Below are 6,430 nucleotides of genomic sequence, written 5' to 3'. Positions count from 1 at the left end.
AAAGAGCAAAAATGTTTCCTATATCTGTTTTTCAAAACTCAACCATTGCTTTATTTATCTGTAGTTAAGCTTAAATTTGTGAATTCCCCATTGCATTACAATTGCACAGTAACTGAGTATCCTACTCCTTCACAGGTGGGAAACACAGAGAGGAAAGTTAGATGGTCCAGTTCTTCTTCTGTTGCAGGAATTACTTTTAGTTCTTTAACATAACCCAGACTACAGTTGAAAGGGCACCAGGAAGTAGTCTGTAGGGATTGAAGTACGGCTAGAGATGGAAAGACCATGGGAAATCACTTATTGTTCTTGCCCTTGCAGAGAATGTGGATCTCTGTTCCTTCCACCAGTTGGCTTCTTTCTCTTGGTCCTTGAGCGTATGTGGAAAGAGAACTCTTTACAAACCTCAGCTCTAAATTGTACAGGCTGAACTAGGCTCTGAGAGTTTTACTTACAGGTTGCACAGATAACTTGTTGAAGAGGTAGGAGTAGAATCTGCAATTAGAAAGATTGTTCTGTGTTTTCTTTGTGGGTTCATCTTCTTTTTCTTCCTATTTTATGTTAAAGTGAATGAGAATTTTGCCATAATAGTTAATGGGAGTAGAGTAACATCTCAATGTTATCCTTTGTGTCTATTTGCTTAACTAGAGCAATTTTGAACTTTGTTTTTCATTTGCACTCTTCCTCATGGCTTAGAATTCTTTGTTTTCTTTGGAAGTTGATGGAATTGAGGTGGGAATACTTAGACATATGTAAATTTTACCTTTGTGTAGTAAACTTTAAACCTTCTAGCTTCAATCATTTTAGCCATGACAAAAAATGTGGTTAGATTTTTCTCTCATACCGAGTTGGAGTGCATTTTATCTTACTTTCCAATAAATAGGAAATATCCATAAAGAATTTGATCAAATATTAAAGTATTTCAACTTTCTGTAAAGATGAGCATAGAAAATTTTATCCCACAAAACGGGTTATTTAGAGCACTTTGGAAACTGTTTTGTAGTGCTCATTAGAACAGTCACAGCTGAGCATATGGTAAATTATTGGCTTGTCTTGGAGCCCAACATACAATACACGGTTAACTTTCTACAGGATGGAAGTTACGGGTCAAATTTGGTACAAAGTTTGGTAACTTCTGCCAACTTTTCTATGTTCTACTGATTAAATGGACAATAAGAGTGACAAATAAGTCTTTGCTCCAAGACTTTGCTTTCACCTAGTCTGCCTAATCTGAGAAGTGGGAGCCTTTATTTATGCTATTTGGGCAAAGTCAAGTGTGATTGCTTTGAATGTTTTCTCCTGAGCACATTGATCTTTTCACTTTTCCCCAGCAGGTGTATTTGTTGTTGCTGATGAGGAGAGAGAAAAGGTCATCATCTGCTTGTAAGCACTTAATGGAGTAAGTTGTCCTTACTCATAAGAGAAAGCATGTAATGTCTGTGCAGGTGTCACAGTATGAGAATTTATCTAAACATAAGAGTGGATTTAACTAGGAAGCTATTGAGGAAAATATATGCTGTTTGAGGAGAGGGGCTGTGAAGGATGGTCTGAAATTAAATAGTGAAAATTATAATACTTCTCCCAACAATAAAATTAGAAAGTTCTAATTGATGCTATTGAAGTTTCATTACCTTGTCTTTTTTTTTTTTTTTTTTTTTTTTTTTAATCTCCTGTAAGTTTATGTTGTACTGAATATACTGAAGACGATCTGTGCCTATCTGACATATATATTATTATATTCAGTTCTGTCACTGATAAGGAGCTGAGAGATACTGAGTAGAAGAAAAACACTGTTAATAGTTTTGCCCTGCACCGGCTCAAATGTATTAATGCTGCATCGCCATAAGTTCAGAGCAGTACTGCACTAATGCATGCAAAAAGCTTGGTTTTAGAAGCAGCATAGTTATTCCGATTGGAGTGAGAAGTCCCCTGTTAGACCTCAGGTAGCAAGGGTGGAACAGTATTGAAGCCTGGTGAACCGGATTTTCAAGTGAATTTTGATTTTCATGAAAAAGTTTTATATGCTAAGAAAAAAAAAATTGAAAATGAGGATTTCTGTCTTGTTTTAAAACTTTAGTAGGTTTGAATTTCTGCTAAAAATAAGGGTTTTTCTTTGGAATACACAAAAATGCTTTGTAAGTATTTTGTGGAGCAAGGAATATTTTTTCTTATTTCTAGCAGAGATTATTTTCAAACATGGGAAACAAAAGGAGTAACAAGTTTCATGAAGAGGCAAGTTCTGGAGCTTTTACTGAGAGGGGAAAATGCGAGCAGCTGAATGTTTGTGCACTGTTTGTAGGGAAAAAAAAATCCCTTGTCAGTGAAAGATTGTCTTTCTGTAACATGAAGGTGAAAACTTGCGCAACACCTTGTATTATAGGGTGATACAGACGTTAAACCCTGACCTTAGTTTTCTACTCTGACAGCAGCTATAATTGTATTAACATAAAAGGAGCTGGCTTGGTGTAGAAATGGGGCAGCTATATAGAGAAATAAGTTGCCTTTTTATACCGTGCATCAGTGAAAAATTACTCAAAGTGCAGGGTCCCAACAAATCAGGTCCCTATTGTTTCTGAAGGCAAGGCGTATGTTGTGGTATTGTTCATTACTGGGCAAGAACAACAAAGAAGTTCAAGACTATGATTAATGGAATCAGTGGATCATTGTCTAAAGATTAATCTTTTAAAAATGATAAGGAAGGGATAGACATAGTGAGCCTCTAGCTGCCTACAGCTATGAATAGTAATAATAAACATTTTATGGCAGGGCTGGCTCTGGAATACTAACAGAAGCCTATCTAGTTATCATCAATAAACACTAATGGTGGTTTTGTGCTGTTTTTTTTTTTTTTGGCTGCTGATGTCTGTTGAAAATGGTGTGGCTTTTTACCCCTCCTAAAGCAACAATCGTCTATTTTCTTCTGATGTCTGACTATTTAACATTCATTTGTTTGGGTTTCCGTTCTCTCTTTTGTGGTATTGCCACTGTTCTACTTTCTCTTACTAAAACTTCTACATTATTGCCTGGGTCTAAACTATCAGGGATTAAAAAAAAAAAAAAGAAAAAAAAAAGAGCTTCATTATAGAAATTACATTTCCTCAGTAAACCCAGGAGGCATTGTCTTTCTATTAGCTTCTCTATAACTAATCCTTAGTGCATGTGCACTTTTTCTGTATGCGTTGCTTTTATAGTTAGAATACGTATTTATACTGCAAAGGAAGTCCATGTAGCAATTAAATAAATCTCTTTATTCTTCAAAAATGATCAGCAACTGATAGCATAGAAAAGGTAAGCACAAGCTACATTAGTCTTTCTTTTTAATCTCAGCACTATTGATGTATCTCTCGTCAGTATCACAAACCTTCTGGTTTGAAAAAAAATTGGGAGTGATTGTTCAGAACAACTGGACATAATTCTGAAAGTTTTTAAATTAATTTATGCTAAGTGGTCTTTACTTCTCATAAGCTTAAAAAGGCAATTGATTATATAACCAGTCCACTCTTATATCTGACAGTGAAGATTTGTGTGATGTGGCAATGACAGTGATGACGTGTCAGTGTGGTTCAGATTCTGCCAGCCTCACTAAGGCTGAGCAGTGTGTTACTGCAAGAGCAGCCCCCCTAATTTCAGTGAAACTCCTGGTAGTACAGCTTAATAGTGTATGTAGTTAGTGTTTGTATAGTAGTATGGAATGACCAAACATAGAGATTTTGTTCTTTTGCTTGCATGAAAGCAGCCTTCTTTTCCTGCAGTAAGACACAACTTTGAAAAAATACAAATTAATGTTTTATAAACCCAGGGGAAAAAGAATTTTCAGTACAGTAAAAACATTTAAACACGTGGGTTTAAAATCTGAGCTTGATGCAACCAAAGGTTTATGTTTTTTATACTGTATATTATGAAGTTTGATTGTTATCTACTGTGATGTTCGGTTGGCTGAAGAGTGCTCATTGTCTTTCAGAATTAGGCATAATGTTAGGAAAGAGAAAGTTGAAGCATGATGTTCAACTTCAAGCTGAGTATAGGAATATGTGAAGGAGTAGGGGAATATGAAAGTAAAATGGTGCCTGTGTAAATATAAAGTGTCATTGTGTATTTATCATGGCTTGCCGTGTTGCGCAAATAAAGGAATCCTGTTGATAAGGACAACAGAGAGGGAAAACTTCAATACTTGTTTTGGAGGGGTAGTGTTGCAAAACCGTCTTCTGTCCTCAGGTCTTGATGAAAGCTGTTACTCCCTTTGAACTATTCTGAAGGCCAGTTGCTCTGCCTTTGAACAAAGAAAACAAGTTTCGTACTTAAATTTGAATTGTTATAGCATGCTGAATGCTTAGATAATTGTGATTAACTTAAAGGAGGTACCTGATCAGAAACTTTATTTCTTTGAAAACTCTGGAAACTTACTTAGGATAGAGTTGGTGCAATGCCTTTCCTCCCTGGATAAAATTTGATTCAATATTTGTTTAAATGTGGATATGGGTGCTAATGAATTCAGTGTGGGGAATTGCTTCAAATGAGGAATGAGCAAAATTGGCTTTTGGAGGTCTTGCCTGGATTTATCATGAATAGCCTTAAAACTGAAATGGATGTTTCATTTTGTTGTCATTGAAGTGGAATTTGTTAGGTGCATTAGATATGGAGCTTATGTCCTGTAAAGATCTCAAATTTGTTTTAAAAACCAACAGCGTGGAGGTGCCAGCTGAAATAAAGGTGATGTTGGGAAGGTACATTCAGGTCATTCCGAAACTAACGTAGAGGTCCTTGTTGATAAGTAGGTCTTCAAAAATTTACATCTTTGTTCTTTCAGTAATTTCAGAAAGTTCACATGGTTTAAAAAGTAAATGATGTAGTCATTGGGAATATCTTGTATTTAAGAAATCTTTTCTTACTAAGGGGGGAAAAAAGGTTTAGTGGGAGCACACAACGTAAGATAAGGAGCTCTTAACAATTTTGCTTGCTTTCTATCCAAATTGGTGTACAAACTTTGACTATTACCCTGTTTCAAATTCATATAATCCCCCACAGCTCAACGCAGAGCTCTGTTCAAAGGTGTCATTGACTTTGTGGCGCCACTGTAACATTCCCGTACCTTTTGTCCTTAGAGAAATAAACAGATTGGGTTGGGTGTCCTTAACTTGTCTAGTAGTGTCCCTGTGATAAAAACCTTGTCAAAACCTGGGATTAAGAGTTACTTTTTGGGTTAGAAACCCTTTGAATGATTCCACTATTAGCTGTGAAAGCCACTTCAGTGTTTAAGAGCTCATTGCCTAAGACATTGTGTATCACTTTAAAGAAAAAAACAGTGAGCATTTATATTTGGAAAATATCTCCCTAATTGTATATATTGTTCTGGGTCATTATTTTCTCATTGTTTAAATTACAGCTCATTTATTTAAAAGAATACTTGTCAAAAGAAAGCTTTAAGTACTGATTTAAGAAAGCAGTGTTAAATAATTTAAATGACTGTGATAAAATTGCCTTAGTTTAAACAGACCAGTTTTATCAGTCTGTTTAATGAATTGTGCTTTTATAGGATGAGATAAATCTAATGTGAATTCAAGTGGTTGCACTAGAAATACAGCTTTAGGTGGGATCTTTTTCTGAATTTAGCTAGCAGAACTGAAGGAAAAAAGGCGGTGGTATTCCTGCATTTCATTCAGAAACACTTTGTATACAATAAGCAACACTGATACCTTACAGTGTTGTAACACCTATGTATCTGTAATGCCTATGTATTTACATTCAGATTGCACAAAGCATTTGGGTCATTATTTGGAAAATATTTATGCCTTTGGACATAGAAGTCCACTTGGAGATGTCAGTCCTGTAACTGTTAATTTTCATGCATTAAGATAGTGACACAGAATCAATTTGTGTAACTTGTGAAGAGAATTGGCAGGTTGGCCTTCTTGTTTATGGCTAGTTACAAAGGATTTTTCTCTCATTGTAAGGAAAATAGCATATCTGTGTGATTGATACAGGAGAATTCTGGGACATATTGGACTCTGAGCTTCTGTGCATTGTTAAAACACAGCTTCTCTAGAAGAAGTCATTAAAAATGCATACCAAATTCGTTTTCATTGGAATGAAGGGTTGTACTGCATCATCAGCTCTTCTGTTGGCTAACCCATTTAAATTGCCTACATAGCAATGTTGGTACCTAATTTTGGGTGGATAAATCCAGGTCTTCTATAGGACCCAATCTGGTCCCAAAACAATGGTAAAATTCTTGTCTAGTAAGTGAAAGACAAGCACTTGGTGTTGCGTAGCCCTCTGGACATCACCAAGTCAGTACCTTTAACTAACATTGCTTATCTCTGGGCATACCCACGCTAAGTGCATCTTAAATTCTGTTAAGCTGATTTTGGGAACAGTTTACCCTGCCAGCAATCATTGTGCAAGTCGCTGATAGTGGGGCATATACATGCCATTT

Source organism: Aythya fuligula, chromosome 2 (assembly GCF_009819795.1).
Source record: "Aythya fuligula isolate bAytFul2 chromosome 2, bAytFul2.pri, whole genome shotgun sequence".
NCBI classification, from domain to species: Eukaryota; Metazoa; Chordata; class Aves; order Anseriformes; family Anatidae; genus Aythya; species Aythya fuligula.
Note: the sequence above shows the minus strand (reverse complement) of the source record.